Source organism: Heliconius melpomene, chromosome 4 (assembly GCF_056956725.1).
Source record: "Heliconius melpomene rosina isolate 202511_hmr_F chromosome 4, ASM5695672v1, whole genome shotgun sequence".
Classification (NCBI taxonomy): domain Eukaryota; kingdom Metazoa; phylum Arthropoda; class Insecta; order Lepidoptera; family Nymphalidae; genus Heliconius; species Heliconius melpomene.
The window spans coordinates 10627727-10646711 of NC_140392.1; the positions used below are offsets into that span (position 1 = coordinate 10627727).

Consider the following 18985-nt stretch of genomic DNA (forward strand, 5'->3'; position numbering starts at 1 on the left):
TCAAAGCCATCTTAGATTTAATGTCGAGCGAAACTGGGCTTGAAATGTTTTTTCTATTTTCAATTATTATAAGCTTTTTGTTTTTAAGGTAATAAAAAATGCTACTTAATTATTTCAGTCTCTGTTTCTAATCGCGTCTATCGGCTGCGGAGGTCTCCTCTAGGCGCCCTCGGCGGCGAGTCCACCGCGGTCCTCCGCCGAGGTCTCCTCGAGGCGCCCTCGGCGGCGAGTCCACCGCGGTCCTCCGCCGAGGTCTCCTCGAGGCGCCCTCGCCGCTAAATCTCTTCACTATGCAAATTTATTTGTACCGTGTTTCATTCGCTGCTTAGCATTTGGACGGCCGCCGCTCCCCCATTATGTTAATTAATTACTTTTGATTACCGTTAATTGGATAAATTGAAATGTTTATATTTACGCTCGCTTTAAATATAATTTATGAATCCTAATCGGATATATTCGATACAAATATTTTACGGTTTGTTCCACAGTAATTAAAACCGGTTATTAGAATTCCAATATGATGTACCTACGGATTACAGTAAGGTCGAGAACTTCCTCTACTCCACCCGTAGCCACGTACGGTGCGCTCTCACTCACGAGTGTAGGCCGCTGCTGCCCCGAGGACTGTGCTAGAGGAGTGAGGCGTTATTGTCAGCAGCTGCATCGTCCTTGACCTCTATCTTATTGTTTTCTGCTAACAAAGCGCTCCACGAGGCCAACTAGCGAGAATCATTTTAACGGGTTGCTACTCTAAATGGTAAAATATACTCTTAAATTACATTTGAATGAAGGCGACTGAAATAATACAAGTCAAAATAATTAAAACCTTTTGAGTGTAACTCACTTACGTAGTATATACGAGTATAATACAAACTGTATTAATTTCAACGTAACACCTTACCAATAGTGAAGAGTAGCAGATAAATGAATACGCGACGCGCGTGTTACAATAGTTACTTTCGCGCGAGCTGTCACGTCACGTCGCGTCACGTCACGTCACGCCATGTCGGGGATAAGCAATCACTTGTCAGTGCCTTGTTATTGCTAGCGTGTCATATACATACATAAGTGAGGCTTCGACAATTCAAGCCGTGAGATATATTTATAAACTAAGAGCGCGAGATTCTCTGCGAGATGTTTTCAAAGACGCAGGTATTAGTACTTGTTTTATTAAGTAAGTACCTATATATATACATAATGAAACAGTAAAAATATTTTGTCTGTACATTTAATATTTTTGACTGAAATGGATAGAGAGGCACTTAAAAAGAATAATAGAAAGCAAAAATATATATTTTTTAATTTCTTGTCTGTCTGTCTGTCTGCTAATCACGCTATGTATGCTGTACGCATGTATGCTGATCACGCTAATCTTCGAAAGTACTGAACCGATTTACTTCAAACTTTCACCAATTGTTTTGTTTTAACTCAACTTAACATCTAAAGTTTGTTTCATCAAAATCGGTCAACCATGAGTTTGCCTGCAAATAAAAAGGCAATCCATACCTATACTTATACTTATAATATATCTGTATTTGTTTGTGATAAATCTGTATTTTTAACCGACTTTTAAAACAAGGAGGTTCTCAATTAAATATTTTAGATTCGATATTCGATTCATTTGATTATTTTGAATTCGATCTCGATATTGGAATATTCGATTCGATTTGGATATTTTTCGTAATATGCAATCATTTTAGTTATCTTACAAAGAATATTATAAATCCTTACCCAAACCAATAACATTACATTTAAGGCTGTTTCTGAACGAGTAAATTAAATTAGTCATTGACATTGACACATATAACTGTCAGTCAATTCTGTTTATTAAATGAATAATCATGTAGTTCAAGCGGGCGAAACCGCTGGCAGGCCGCTAGTAAACGAATAAAACCAAAGTTGACATTTCGTCACTGCCGTCCAAACCGTCTAACAGGATATATACCGCTATAAACGACGTACCGCGTCATAATAATGTCAAGAATGAACAGCAATCGATGCGCTCTGACAAGTTAACAAGTGAAGTCACCAGCCGGGTACTGGGGGCACCCCCGACCCCCCCACCCCCTGGGAGAGGAGGGGACGGGACGGGGTGATCGGCACTCGTAAATTTAACACTCAGTTTGATTCGATTGCGTCGAATGTTACGAGCTATCGCTATAAAATCAGCAAACGAGGCTTACTCCGGCTCCGACACCGGCACTTGTAACTCCGAGCTGCTCGATCAGTGATTAGACATTCTTGATATGTACATACGTGATACAGTCTACGAGTTACTAACATCGGTGCAAATTGTTTTTAAAAAATAACAAAATTTCCTTTGAAGTTCTTTGTTATTGCATTAAGTAAAACATGAAATGTCAAATGTACACGTACTTTGAGGTCTATCATTATATTATATGGATATTGCTAGTTCCACAAATTAATTTCGTAATGAAAATTTAAATAATTAAACAGATAGTAGATAAAAGTATATGTTTCAATATAAATAATTGCAAACTACCGCCAACGATTCCTTAATAGCCTCGCATACTGCCCTGTTTTCTTGCTTGATGACTGTATCTTGCTCTGTGGTATTGTGGGTTTGAGACTTGAAATACTTTATAAGTGGATCCCAGGTGGTGCAAAGTTTCCAGCTGTCCTCTCCGTTGAAATTAGGATGTTTTTGTATTTCAATGACCTCGCGGATTTGGGGTTTATCAAACCTGATGTAATGGTTGGACTTATGCTCACACACAGCTCCAGGAGATATGCTCCTTACCGATGCTTCTCCTTGTTTGACCGATGATAAGCCACAATTACAATCTAGTATATATGTTTATATACCTGTCAACTGCAAAGAAATATTACTTTTCATTGGTCTCAAGAATTGCCTCATTTTCTTGTTAGGCTTGATATAGTTTTTATAGTACTTGGTAGCTCTTCTAAAGATATTGCAAATCTTGTCTGTAACCCCCTTCACATAGTAATGATTATATTATATACTAGCGGCTCGCCCGCGGCTTCGCTCGCTTGAACTTCATGATCATTCATGGATACCGCGTGGAGGTACGCCTAGCTTATGTTATTTTAAATTATTAGTTCATAATAATAACCTCATTTCATTCAACACTGACCACGCAGAACTACTATTCCTAAGCCATTATATTCATGTCTTAAGATTTCGCTGTTACCGGACGGTTTTTAACCGACTTCTGTAAGAAAAGGAGGTTATCAATTCGACTGTATTTTTTTAAATTTTTTTTATGTTTGTTACCATAACTTTTAACTGGGTGAACCGATTTAGATTTTTTTTTATTTGAAAGGTACAGCTTCCCGAATGGTCCCATTTTTTTTGGTCCATGTCTGACAATGGTATCCATGAGAAAATCACATAAGTATTAAATTTGCATTAGGTATGTGCGCGACAAATAGACGAATAACTCAATGTCGCGCCAACCGATGTTGATGATTCTTTTTTTTTTTTATTTGAAAGGATACACTTCAAGGATAATTTGGTGAAAGTTTGGTTAGGTTCCGATTATGGGATCCGGTCAAAATTGAGAAAGTTTCTTTATTTTGGTGAAAAATAAAAAAAAATATTATACTGTAATAGTTCAAGCAAAAACTTTTTAAATTGATGTCAGAAGTGAGATTCCTGATCGTTGCATTTCTTTTCACCAACCTCAAAAAAGAGGATGTTCTCATTTTCAACCAACTTCAAAAAATGGAGATTCGCGATTCGCCCGAACCCTTTTTATATATGTTCTTGTCATATACCAAAATGTTACTTTGCACAAAAATAATACCTAATTAAATGAAGTTTTACATAGGACAACCACAACCACTCGTTGACAACCACTATCACCCTCACCACCACTCGTTTAAGAAGCATAATTTTAAGATCTACCCATCACTTAAAATCCTAAAATAAATTAATTTTTAACAAAAAGAAAAACCGATTTCTAACAACGAACTAAAAAGTGAAAAATAATTTGACAAAGATTTTATAATTTTGAAGTCGGTGTCAAACTAATGCTACAACACCCGTACTACAATATCTAATTACGAAGCCTGTTTGTTTTACTTGGCATCGAATATTTCCATTTCTTCGCTCTGGTGTCGAGCAAAGCGCGGGGTTGAGTTTTCCCACTGAACACACAATGCCTCCAGAATTCGTCAGAAAATAGAGTGTCTTAACACTACGTTCCCTTTGCCTACCCTGTTGCGTGCGGCGATCTATAGTAAACAGTCGCAATAACTAATGTAATCTGTAGGTATATGTTGAATACGGGTTTGTTTAAAATGGTTAGTGTAGGTTATCCTTAGGCAGCACCGCCCCGGGCTTGGATGGCATTCCTGGCCGGGCGCTAACTCTGGCCCTCAACACCTTAGGGCCCAGAGTGCGAGGACTATTCACTGCCTGTCTGGCTCAAGCCATAATTCCACAGCGGTGGAAGACAGGCAGGTTAGTCCTCATCAAGAAGGAGGGTCGCCCGGCGGATTCAGCCTCCGCCTACAGGCCCATCGTGCTCTTGAGCGAGATCGCCAAGCTCTTCGAGCGTGTTGTAGCCAGGAGGCTACAACACCATTTGGAGGGGACAGGTCCGGACCTCTCGGACCACCAGTATGGCTTCCGTAGGGGGCGATCGACGGTGGATGCCATACTGGAGGTAAAGTCCTATGCGCAGGATGCGGTGGCCCAAGGCGATGGAGTTTTGGCGGTGTCTTTAGACATCGCCAACGCCTTCAACTCCCTGCCATGGCCCTGCATAAAGGAGGCACTTTCATACCATCGTGTGCCTCCATACCTGTGCCGCGTCATCGGGGCTTACCTGTCCGGGAGGTCTGTGACCTTTCCGGCTCCTGGAGGAGGTTGGGAGGAGTTTGTGGTGTCGGCCGGTGTTCCACAAGGATCGGTGCTGGGTCCGATCCTCTGGAACATCGGGTACGACTGGGTGCTGCGAGGCGGCACCCTGAGGGGTGTAAAGGTCCTCTGTTACGCCGATGACACGCTGATCTTGGCGCAGCAGAGGACCTACCGGGAGGCGGCGGTCCTCGCGACTGCTGGAGTCGCGGAGGTGGTCGGCCGCATAAGGCGGCTCGGATTGGAAGTCGCCCTGAACAAGTCTGAGGCAATCTACTTTCATGCTCCCCGCAAGGGCCCACCACCAGAGGCCCACATCATCATCGGTGGCGTCAAGATCGACGTCGCCAGGAGCATGAAGTACCTCGGACTTGTTCTGGATGGTCGGTGGAGTTTTCGGGGCCATTTTACATCCTTGGCCCCGAAACTGTTGAAGACAGCGGCGGCACTGGCGCGCCTTTTGCCCAATGTTGGTGGGCCGAGCGCCTCTAGCCGTCGGCTGTACACCGGAGTGGTCAGGTCGATGGCCCTCTACGGTGCTCCCGTATGGGCGGACGCCCTGGATCGGCACAACATCACTCTGCTGCGACGTGCGCAGAGGGTGATGGCCATCCGGGCGATACGGGGGTACCGGACCATCTCCGGTGAGGTGGCGTGCGTGCTGGCTGGAGTCATGCCGTGGAATCTGGATGCTCTGTCTCTGGCGTCGGTATATTGCCGACGTCGGGGCCTAGCGTCCGGGGAACCGGCCAGTCCAGCACGCGTCGAGGAGGAGCGGGAAGCCGCATTAGAAGTGTGGGAATCCCGGCTGGCGACACCATCTGCCGGCCGGTTGACGATCGAGGCGGTTCGTCCAGTTTTCCGCCAGTGGTTAGCGCGGCGTCACGGCGTCCTAACCTTCCGCACGACACAGGTGCTCACGGGGCATGGTTGCTTCGGGGGTTACCTGTGTCGGATCGCTGGGAGGGAGCCCGACGCTCGCTGCCACCACTGCGACGACTGCCTCGACGAGACGGCCCAGCACACGTTGGAGGTGTGCTCAGCCTGGGCGTCTCAACGTCGCGCTTTGCGCGACGTCATAGGGGACGACCTTTCCCTGCCGGCCGTGGTCAAGGCTATGGCCGGCAGCGAGACGTCGTGGGATGCGGTCTCATCCTTCTGCGAGGCAGTGGTGCTCGAGAAGGAGTCGGCGGAACGGGCGAGGGAGGCTTTTGCCGAAGTCGCCCTCCGCCGTAAGAGACCGGGTCGCCGGAGGGCGGCTTACGATCGCTGCCTTCCGCCCTAATGTGCCAGAGGGCGGTCAGCTTGGGGAAGCTGGCCGCCTACCAACCTGGCCCGAGTAGGCGCGCGCAGGTTGCTCCCGCGCGCTACTCCGAGCAGGCCGTCGAGGGTGCCCACACACCCTTGACTCCGCGACGTGCCTAGCAGGCTCCCGCCGCCGCGTTTCGTGGACGATTCTAGTCCCCGCGTCTCGCGGCTAGTGGCGGTCGAGGAGGAGCACCGTGAGGTTTTAGTGGGTATGCGGACGGCCTACATCTGCCAAGTCCGCGAGTCCCACATAACCCGCTCGAGTCCCCACTCGGGCCGGTATCCGTAAAAGGATTTCCTCACGTTAAAAAAAAAAAAAAAGGTTATCCTTAGGAGATAAACATTTTCTATCATTGACTTTTACTTAGAACTTAGAGCTTTACGTGGCGGACGCACGGAAGCTCTAAAGCTCTCCAGTCTTGCAACATTTTTTTATTGTTTCTTCACTCCGACTGGCTATATCGTGAAGTAATATAGCCTAAGCATTACTAAACACTAATTATGCAATTTTAATCCGTACTTTGTGAGATTACCGTGTCAACTAAACAACCTCTTTAGTTTTATAATAATAGTAGAAATAGAAATTGTATAAAATACTTTCTGAATATAAGTTTCATGAGGAGGGAATTAAAAGATGTGGAAAGGGAATTAAAACAAAATGTTTATTACGTAGAATAAGACATTTTAAGAGGACTCATTACATATGTATATCTTATAAAGTTTAGCTGGGTGACTGGGGTTCCACATGATATCCAATTTTTTTTATGTCAATAGAAAATGCTCATCATGTTCAATAAGTTTTTTTAAAGCGTTGTATTGATATCTCTTATAGATTAGGCGGGCTGCTAGGGTCTCACATCAAATATTCGGACCATCAAAATAAATTATAGCCTATATGTTGGCGAAGACTAATAGCTATGCAACAAAAGAAGTTTCATTTAAATCCGTCCACTAGTTTTTGCGTTTAAGAGGTACAACAGACAGACAGACAAGAATTCCAAAAATCATATTTTTACCTTCTATTAGTTGTATTAAGTCCCCCTGAAGTGTTTTTTTTAGTTTATATTCAATGTATAGATTTTACCCCCCTCACAGTTTTATTATATATATAGATATAGATTATATATTATATATATATAGATATATAGATATAGATTTTCCAATATATATAATATTTTCTGGAGTCATCATCAAGTCAACCATCAACTTGAAGGCAGTTTCGCTGAGAGCCCCCGACAACCTCAACAGTTGCTCGTTTCGTCATAAAGGTTACAATGTTATCGTTCAGTACAATAAGATAATGCTCGTAATCCTGCGCGAATAGAGTATTATAATTGAACTCGTTTTTATTCTTCAAATATTCCTGAGACGATCATTCTATTTCATTGTTAATGCTAAACTGACATTTAAATTATTATAGTTTGAATTTGAAAGTTGTTTGATTTAATAATAGTTTTATGTAACTTGATTTTATGAAGATTTAGTAGGTACTATTAAAAACTAACTCAACTGCTAACTCGAGTAAGTGCAACTACACCACTTCTAATGAGCCAACATTCAATATAAATGTATCAGCAACAGTTCTTACAGATATGACATATGTAACAATCTCCACTGGCAGCGACGAGAACCTGGTGTTAGGATACTCCTCCCCGTCCGCCCCCCTCTTTCAGTTGAGTGCGGAACGCTTTGTTTACCAGTGCAATGAAATAGAGCCCATAATTTAAATATAAAGATTATTCTTCCGTGTAATTGAATTGACTACTGTTACGTAGCAATACGCGAATATCAATAGTTGCAGGAAGTGGTTCACACTCTCGCCGACCCACTGGTCGTAGTGCTGTCGCAGTACTGTAGGAGTTGACGATATATCATTCTCGAGGAGAGAGTCTCTACGTGAGTTAACACAAGAAGCGCGCACGTAAACCGACTCGTCTCCGCGCGGTACAATATTGTTTCTAAAATCAGCCTCACGCTGTAGCAGGGGCCGCAGGGTAGGCAGGGGGAATCTAGTGTTAAAACACTTCGCTTCCCACTTTCTGCCGAATTCTGGAGGCATTGCGTGTTCAGTGGCAGAACTCTGCTGCGCCACGACTGGCCTTAATTACGATTTATTTAATGAATTTATATTTGTTTCAATAATTTGAGGAAATAAAAAATATAGTTTTTCAGTAATGCATTATTTAATATTATTTAAAATTAAAAAGAATTAAATTTAATATTAAAAAAAAAATGTGGAACAAAAGGTTAGTACCGCGCCGCGACGAGCCGGTCCAGTACTAGTGTAGCTCACGGCCGCGACTGTACTGTACTACAGTAGCCCTGATCACGAGGTGTTTGTGGAAATGGCGGGATAAGAGGGGACCGGAGTGTCTGCACACTAGGTTCCCTCTGCCTACCCTGATATCTGCGGGATACAACGTGAGGTTGATTTGATTCACTAGTAGATGGTAAGCACAGTGCTCACACCGCAGTAGATAGAAACGTGATGTTCTGAAGCCGCGCCTACCGTGCGGGGCGACCACTGACCACTGCGCCCTGGTCGTCACTACTTACCATCCTTTGCATACTATCGCTGAATATATAGTAATATTAATAGAACTAGCGGCCCCCTCGCGGCTTCGCCCGCGTGAACTACATGATAATTCATTTACTAAACAGAGTTGACTGATAGTCAAATGTCAATGAATAGTTTAATTTACTCGTTTAAAATCAGCTTTAAGTGTTAAATTATTGATTTGGATAAGGATTTATATTATAAAATAAATATAATATTAAAAAATAATATTGTAAAATAAGTGTAATGATTGCATATTACAAAAAATACCTAAAACAAATCGAATAATCCAATATCGAAATCGAATCCAAAATAATTAATCGATTAAATGAATCGAATATTGAATCGAAAATTTTTAATTGAAAACCTCCTCCTTGTTTTGAAAGTTGGTTAAAAATATAGATTTAACACAAACAAATACAGATTTACATTAATACTAGCGGCCCGCTCGCGGTTACACCCGCGTGAACTATATTATTATTAATTTCTGTCTCCATGACTACGTCCTAGTGACGTCTATGCAAAATTTGAGACTCCTAACATTTGTAGTAACGAAGTTTCATACAAACTTTCGACCCCAAAAACAACCCCTTAGAAGTCGAATATTGCAAATTCCCGTCTTAGCGAGCACCTACGTCCTATAAATAACTCCTATGCAAAATTTGAGATTCCTAGCACTTGTAGTTTCTGAGATTTCGTGATGAGTGAGTGACCTTTCGATTTTATATATATAGATAAGTATAGACATGGATTGCTTTATATTTGCAGGCAAACTCATGTCTTGAGTTCATTCAAATGCCGATAACTTTTATTTTAGTGAACCGATTTTGATGAAACAAACTTTAGATGTTAAGTTGAGTTAAAACAAAGCAATGGCAAAAGTTTAAAGTAAATCGGTTCAGTACCTTCGTAGATTAGCGTCACCATACACACAGACATACATACAGACAGACAGACATACAAGAAATTAAAAAAATATATGTTTGCTTCCTATTATTCTTTTTAAGTGTCTCTCTATCCATTTCAGTTAAAAATATAAAAGGTACAGACAAAATATTTTTAAAAATATTATAAGTATAGATATGGCAAATATTATAAGTATAGATAAACATATCTTAATAAAACGAACAGCGATAAAAATGGAACAAAAACTTTTACACAATATTATTCTTAAAAACATACACATAGTTTACCGCAGGAACGTATTACGAGAGTCTCCCCCCCCCCACTTGCCTTCTACGGAGTCTCCTTATATTAAACTCCCTCCCTCTTCCCGCGAACCGCCCTCGCCTCAGAGCATTGCTTTGGAAAATTATAACTGACACTTTAAAATTGTCCTCAACTTGAAAGTCTCACTAATGAGACCAGATCTCGGTAATTATTTATTTTTATAGTTGTATGTGGCGACCCGCACGCTGCACAGAGCGGCCATCTTACTGCGGGAGACGGAGGGTACGAGACCGGGTCTCCTGCGCGTCACTCTCCACTCTCCAGTACAATTCTAGATATTAAAAGCGAAAAGTGACATATATTCATAGTAAAAATATAATTTTATTTATAGCAGGTATTTATTAAAACGTGCAGCGACTAAGGCTCGTTATTTGACATAGCCTTGCGGCGAGACCGCGCTGCGAGAGAAGGGTTACAGTTTTCTTTAGATGTTCACATCACGTTAGTTTAGTCTTTCTTGTATTTTTTTTTATTTTATGTTCTCACACTGCGAATGTTGATAATATGTCTGTAATGAAGATAAACCTGTATATAAAAATAGTTTTTACCTGCGGCTTCGCCCGTGTGGTTGAATGGAAATAACTAACAATTGTGCCTGCACAACTCTTCGCTATTTCCATCGAAACGACTTATGTGATATACTTTAGCCTAAATGTTCGTTGATAAATGGGATCGGTTGTTCCCGAAACAGGAGCATTTTACCAAACTCTTCAATTTTATATTATTAGTAGTGATTTTATTTATAATAGAATCAAATAAATCAGCTTCACTTTACTTCAACACCAGAGCGAAGAATGAATATTGAATATATAAATTTTAATAAATATTTAATTTCCTTGGGGATTGAACCCTCAACCAGTCGTGTTCACACACTTGTGCCTCTGCGCACGACTGACCACAGCTTTTTTCCTCATAACTTTTTTTTACTTATTGGTTGAGAAATAAGGGCACGTATCAAAATATTTCGTATTATTTTACAACTATTGTTTTGTAAGAGATAAATTTAATTACATTTATTCATTAAATCACGCTGTGCCCCTAGCAGGGTAGTCAACGGAGCGCCAAAGGCTACGGAACCCAGTCCCAGTCCGCAGATTACGCAACACTAAATCTGTTCATGGTTTCGTTCGCTCTGGAGCTATACATGTATATAGCTATACTCGTATCTCGTGTATAAAATGTCCGCGGCGGTCGGTTCTATTGTAACACAAAAGATGGTTTATGATAGACGTTCAGTTCCGCCAAAGACAGTTATCGACAGCGCGCTGGACCACCTCTAGTCGGTGTACAGTTCTACGCGCTAACAAGTACATAAGCAACACGACTCGACCTTGTCACATCAACGTAGTTTCTCCGCACAAAACTATTTTGCCCAATTCTCCCCTGAGCTTCACTAACTTACTTTCTGGCGCTTAGTTCCCGTTCATTCGTATTCCTTGTTTATATTCGAACATTAAGTTTGTTTAGTGCAGTGTATTTCGCATCGGTCGCCTTCAAGGCCAAGGGAGGCTAAGGGGGGCATACAACATAAGAATAGGGAGGACTCCTCCTCCCCCTGCCTCGCCGGATGTAGCTTCCTATTCGCCTTTCACATGTTAATGCTCCTGGTGCTAATCTACGACCAAATTATCGAAAAAATATACATATATATATGTACAACATGTAATAGCTCGTAAATGTATGTTACTCCAAGAGTGGAGACCGACCGGCGACCACTGCTCGTGCCGGGTGTATGGTACTTGACAGTTTGTTAAGCATCGAACAATCTGAAGTGCTGATACTATTTACTCTATTCTCACTGTTGACAGTTATAGACTGACTGACATAGACAGACTGACTGACATTATTGTACACCATTACGCATTTTATATATTTTTCTTTTCGTGTCTTCTCCATACAACGTGACATTGGCGAAGTGATCTGTGCTCTGGCACTGGCACGCTCGGAACGCCAGATTTAAAGAACTATAGCGGTTGAGGTGTGATACCACTATTTAATATGATCTTATTTATTTTACACTAAATGAGTAAAATTAAAAATCCAAATCTTGTGGAGAAATTGTCCAAATTTATTTAACTCACAGATACGTGAAGAGAAAATAATCACAGAAGGAAATAAAGAAATTTAAATAAATACCAATAGAAAATACAAGCTAAACTAGCACGTAATAGCAAGAAGTTAAGGTTGAGAATTGAATGCAAGCTAAGAGAGCAATGGATACACAAGTGAATGTCGCAAGCGATTCTAGCCGACTCTTTTAAACGTGGCAATGCTAGCTAGCAGCCTACGACACGCATAGCAAAAAAACTCGGAACAGGTTTGAATTGTTCCAATGCGCTGCGTGCGGATGATTTTAGTAAATGTAATAATATTAATTTAGAATAAGTAATGTTCCCTACAGAACCATACCATACCATACCATATTTTTCTTCGATTGCATCTGATTCTTGGAACAGTTCTATAATGGTTTTTACTGTGTTTATACTTTGTCCACATATTACGAAATAGCAATCACGTTTTGCTGAAGAGTGAAGGCAGATGGAAAACGAACTAGCCATTCAGGTCATTAAGGCGACGAACGAAATGGCGTGGATACATTACACCCCATCTGCTTGCAGATCTGGGGCACTGGCGGACGTCCAGAGGACCAGCGTCCTACTATTATGCCGACGTGAAAGAGGGTCAAATAAATACACTGTGTTATAATAAACGTGAATCATTCTCATGAGGATACACATTATTTATATTTCTTTCCTAAACAGAAAGTATATAAATATGCTGATAAATGAATAGAGCATAGGTACTCGTAATACACTTAGTTCGATGCAGACAGTAATGTCACTGCCGCTCGGAAAGGAAGAGGAACTAGTGTAGTGATTAGATGGGTTGTTTCTTGTTTTACACTGTCATCGAGTAAGCCGGCCGCGACTAAATCCTTAGCCAAATCAATAATTTAACATTTAAGGCTGTTTCTGAACGAGTAAATTAAATTATTCATTGATTTCAACACATTTTACTGTCAGTCAATTCTGTTCCAATGAATAATCATGTACTTCACGCGAGCTGAAGTTCACCCGAAGCCGCGAGGGAGGGAGGGGGGTGCTAGTAGTATATATTCTACTCAAACTTTATAGAAAGAATGCCATTGTATACATATATGTATAATTTTTATATATATAAAAAACAAAACAAAACGAATAAGAAAGAAGAAACTCCTTAGCAATCCATGGATTCACCGCACGGATGCCGAGCTCATCACGTTGCAGAGAGAGGAAATTGGAGAGTGCCTGGGACTTATGACCCAAGTGTAGGCTTAAAGGGCTCCACTGTCCGCGCTCCTCTACCTAACCAAATTTGAAAAGATCCTACTAATGCCGCCTTCGAAATACGTGCTAAAGATGAACTGATAATAATCGTTCTAGAAGGGCCGAGATCTTTTAATAAAGTATAGAAAGATTTTACTGTTAGACCTCTCGCGCCTACCTCTCCACCGCGTGCTATAGTAATATAGTGCTTCGTAATCCGTGTTGGCGCGATCTGATAACAATGAATGTAACGGCGCCACATATACGAGTATGTATGGAAATTAGTATGTATTTGTATTTCAATTGCCACGCGGATCATTCTAGTCTCTCTGTTTTCTGCAGCGAGGGTGTGAGGTTTGTCAAACCTAATGTTACATATCGTCGGGGATAGTGCAGAACCGCGTATATACCACAGGTGGGGAGCGCGTATCTGCATTTGATCAGATTTTACAGGAGGAGGTTAAAACTTTATAACATCGTTAATTTAAGTCCAAGTGGTCTCATTTTAACATAGAGAATTATAATTGGTATTTTCTACATATTTTTGTCATATATCATCCTTTACAGTGTTTAACAAGTGGTTAATTTAAGCGACACGCCACTTACGCTGATTTGATTTGACCACGATCTTATTAAATTGAAACCTGACAGTTAGTTACACGGTTTTAAAATCAAACGTGCTATTAATGTTCCAAATAATATTTCATAATAAAATGAAGATTTTATTATTTATTAATTAATGTATTTTTTTAAACAATCCCCCTTAAATATAAAATTGAAAACACACTATCAATAACACTTTTTAATCAGCTTTGAGCGATTCTTTATCAGCCTTTTATACAACTTTAAGTATTACAAGTATAAATAATTTCAAAGTACTAATACACAAAAGACCAAGAGCTTTTTCAGAAAATATATTATCAGTAAATTTAAAAGCAAATTACTGTTATATATTTCATATATGAATAACAATAATAGATTCTTCAGGTACCTTATATAAATAAACTTTAAGTCGCAGTCATTTTCTTAGATAAGAATAAAGTATAGTGAATAGGGAATAAATGGGGTAATACTTTTTTAATATTTGTAGTAATAGCTGAAATTAGTTCAGTTTGTTTTCAATAAAACCACTTTGCCGCACTCTGTACCAGCCCCTCTTCCAGGGCGGATTGTATCATATATAAGATTACGTTTAATGCTATAATCCTTGAAAAAAGTGTGGCCACACGTTACTACTTCATATGGAAATGGATTCAGGCTAGCTTCTTTGGTAACTGAGGAGTATTGACTATATAAAAATATTTCCGGATGTTTTAACTTTCTATTATGTAGTGAACTGAATTCACTTCCATTTGAGTATGGTCTTTTTCTAAAAAAATGCGAAAGTGCGTTTGAAACTATGACGTTTTTGTTTTGTGATGTAAACCATCAATATAAATTACGACGTTTTTAGTACTCTCTTCTAAGATTTTCTTCAAATAATCGATAAAAAAGGAAGTGCATGTGGAAGCTTTTAAATGTGATGTTGTCTCATTAAACCAATAGCGTTTTATATGGACAATTAACTTCATTTTAAAATACATTGCACTAGCTTTCAAAAATGGACATTATTTCACAGCTTGTAAATCGGCTGTTACTACGTGAAGCTTTCCATTTTTGCAGCCTCTTTGTCTAAAGTCTTTTCTCGTTTGCTAAATCTTTACGTGACACACGTTATTGATATATTTGTTAAGTAATTTTGCCAGCTTTATATGAACAACATAGATCACATGCATCTTTTTTCAGCCTCAATGGCAGCCTTACGTTCCAGGATTCTTTCAGGAAACAAATCATTATTGCTACATGTTGATGTTGAAGCTACCGATGCAACATTGGTTATTTCAGAAAATAGACAGTAATTTGGGACTTTCTAAGCAGAATGCACTAAAAGTGAAAAGTAAAAAGGAATAGATACAAATAAATCTTATTGTTATTTAATTATACCTGTAAGAGATGACTAGTAGTGATAAGGTTGCCTTTGCATACTGCCTCTATGCGCTAAATATCTTTATTGTGTTGTGTTTTTATTTTTATCTGTTTTTAATATTGGTCTATATTTCTCTTGTAAAATATTTTATTTTCTATATGTATGCAATAAAGAGATTTATCTATCTAAAAGTGATTGTGTCGCAACAAGATAAAGCTTCGATTTCTTTAGTTCAGTTCAGTTCTTAATTTATGACGTTTCGAGCGTGCTAGCGATTTCTTTAGTAAGCTCTACTTGTTTTAATGTGTTTTGACGGAGTTTGAAAGCAAAAATAAACTACAAAATACACTTCTACTGACACTTGAAGACATACGCGGTACTGTTAATTGTCGATTATAGATACGCAGTATTGTTTTTAGGCGAAATCTAGCTTTATATTGGTCGAAAAAAAAATCCCATCAAACAGGAGGCTGCCAATCGGGATCTTACGTCGAATGGCCGTGAAATTGAGATTTAGCTACAAATGTCAGTTACGCGAAATTATCCAATGCTAGTCACGCGGATTTGCACTATCCCCGACGATATTGGAATTTAATAAAAAAATAATACGATTAATAAACGAACAGAACAATAAACAATATTGTACCGACAAAATACTCGTAATATACACGTAAGTGCTCATTGTAACAGCTACTGTAAAATATTTCCGAAACAAAACGATTGCGCACGAGGTGTTGTGTCCCAGCGCTCGGGACATACCATGTACATATGGGGCGACATGCACATACAAATACTTGCGCATGTGCATGTGCACATCAATTAATTCAGTGTCGACGCCAATTAGTCAATTCATCCGAAGTTTGGTGCAAGTCGAGCGACATGCAGTGTGCTGTGCGCGCAGTGACCACGAACACTGCCAACAAGCGCCAACGGGCGCCGGCTTCCCAATTCATTGAATTATATTTTAATTAGATGCCTCTTCGATCTCAAAATATAATCATGCTCTCCGCCGCGCACTGAGCTGACATCTTTCATTTGAGCTTCGTAGTTCTTAACCTAATTCTAGTTACTTCTCAGGGTGTACTTTTTATTAGTAACAGTATGACGTAGTTCTTTAGGCGCGGAATTGAATTAGCGGTCAAGCAGTGAGCTTCCGAAGAGTTGACCTCGCTTTGAAAGTGAGTCCGACGAGCTCGCCCGCACCCCGCGCCCCCGCCGCCGCCACCGAACCTATGAATTACGTAGATTCAGCGCTCTTTAATACGGACAGCTTCTCTTAAATCTTTTTACAGTTTCATTCTATCTCGAACAAAAGCGTAAGGTTAGCCATCATTGTTATATAGATTTAACAAGTGAGGCCAGTCGTGGCACATGGACACAAAGTATGACTGTAAGCGCGACTGGTTGTGGGTTCGATCCCCACTCGAGGAAATGAATTATTTACTCAAATTTTGCATGGACGTCACTTATAAGACGTAAGTACACACGGAGACGGGAATTTCCAATATTCCACTCCTAAAGGGTTGTTTTTAGGGTTGATAGTTCGTATGAAACTTCGTCACTATAAGTGCTAGGAGTCTCAAATTTTCTATGGACGTTACTTATAGGATGTAAGTACACACTGAGACGCGAATTTCCAATATTCCACTCCTAAAGAGTTATTTTTAGGGTTGATAGTTCGTATGAAACTTTTAGACCAGAGGGTGTCCAGACTAATACCTGTCCGATATTGGTTTGTGGGCATACGGGTACGCGACCCCAGATCCTCGAGCCGCCACTCTTATATCCTCATCCAGTCCGTAAGAATGGTGTCCCCCCCACCTCTCCTCCTCCTTTCTCCAGCTCCCTCCTTTACCTATCCTACCCCCCTCTATTTTCCTCTCCCCATGGTTTTTCCTCACAAAGGGGTTTTTGGAGGTCAGACGGCAGTCGCTCCAGGAAAACCACAAACAGCCACAATATGGAACGAACCAACAACAGACTGGGTACGGCTAGGGCGTCGCCGCATAACGACGCGCAGGCACATCGCCCTACACCTGCGACAAGTGGGCAAGGGCTACCGTGTCAAGTACGGGCACGGTTAAAGACGCAAGTACCCAGACGAAAACTCCGCTTTGCAACGTGGAATATTGGCTCTCTAACCGGACGATGCAGGGAACTCGCAGATGTACTCATGAGACGTCGGGTACAGTGTGCTTTCCTCCAGGAAACTCGCTGGAAGGGCAACAAGTCCCGTAACATCGGACAGGGTTACCGGCTTATATACACTGGGTCACCTTCGGGTAGAAACGGTGTAGCGGTAGTGCTTTCTGAAGAGCTTCAGAATGGGCTCCTTGAAGTTGACCGTCGCTCCGACCGCTTGATGCGAGTGAGGGTACTGATTGAGGGCGTTATCACAAACTTAATCAGTGCCTATGCTCGCCAGGCGGGATGTAGCGCGGCCGAAAAGGAGACATTCTGGGAGCAGTATGAAGGGGTGCTACTTGCTGTGCCGTCTACCGAAGTGGTCTTAGTTGGGGGGGATTTGAACGGGCACGTCGGTAAGGCTGCTGAGCCGTATGAACGTGTTCACGGGGGTTTTGGGCACGGTCTTCGCAATGCAGAGGGAGAAAACATTCTGAGAACCTGTATTGCGTCTGATCTGGCCGTCGTGAATACGTTCTTCCAAAAGAATTCTCAGCACATTATCACGTATAAGAGCGGGTCCTACTCAACTCAAATAGACTACTTATTGACCAGACGGTGTCATATGGGCAGGGTAACTAACTGTAAGGTCATTCCAGGCGAAAGCCTAACGGCCCAACATCGTCTTCTTGTCATGGACTTTAACGTCACTCCGAAGAAGAAAGTAGCCGAGAAACGTAGGCCTCGGATCAAGTGGTGGTTGCTGAATGGACCGATGCAGACGGACTTCCTGGCAGAGGTGAAAAGTCACGACATTTCGACTAACACCGAGACTGTTCAGGATGCTTGGGATCGGGCTCAGTCGGCAATCATTGCGGCGGGCAGGCGAGTTCTTGGCCTTTCTAGGGGAGGACGTGTCATCGACAAGGAGACATGGTGGTGGAATGACGAGGTGCAGGAGGTGACTCGTGAAAAGAAGGCTGCTTTTAAGAAGTGGCAGGAATCCAACTCTCCTGAAGACAGACTGGAGTACACAGTAGCTAAACATGCCTGTAAAAGAGCTGTAGCCAGAGCCCGCAGTGAAAGTTTGTCACCATTGTATGATAAACTTGAAACTGTGGAGGGGCAGAAGCTCATTTACAAACTGGCACGTTCCCGGGATAAAGTGACGCAAGATATCGCAAAATGTCTTTGCGTCAAAGATTCCCAGGGCACGCTGCTCTGTACTCATGCCTCTGTGAAGGAGAGGTGGAGAAGCTACTTCCAGGAGTTGCTGAATACTCAGCACCCATGCAGTCTTCATCACGACCCACCGCCTAACCTCGGACTTATTGCCCCAATAACCCTTGACGAAACACGTAATTGCCTTCGACGCATGAAGAACGGAAAAGCGGTGGGACCTGACGACATTCCGATCGAAGCGTGGAAATCGTAGGGCTCTCTTGGTGTGCTCATGCTTACTGACCTTTTTAACCATATCTTGAACACTGGTAAGATGCCGCATCAGTGGCGGCTTAGCTTCATTACCCCTATTTACAAAGGAAGGGGCAGTGTTCAAGATTGTGGTAGTTATAGGGGCATTAAGCTTATGAGTCATACCATGAAGCTCTTCGAGCGCATGATCGACCTCAGGCTCCGCCGAGAGTGTA

General features: G+C 41.5%; 1 protein-coding gene and 1 long non-coding RNA gene across 3 annotated transcripts in view; both read left to right on the forward strand.

Annotated features, from left to right (window-relative positions):
- The window catches only part of LOC146539738 (neurotrimin-like), a 148324-nt gene that overhangs the window by 119321 nt on the left and 10018 nt on the right, over positions 1-18985 (forward strand). The gene's annotated exons all lie outside the window — the stretch shown is intronic.
- Positions 13620-15652, forward strand: LOC146539740 (uncharacterized). Of its 2 annotated transcripts, none has more exons than XR_014877976.1 (2): positions 13620-13661; positions 15612-15652. It is a non-coding gene; the product is annotated as an uncharacterized LOC146539740 (long non-coding RNA). The 2 variants fall into 2 exon arrangements; XR_014877975.1 differs by having other exon boundaries at positions 13624-13705.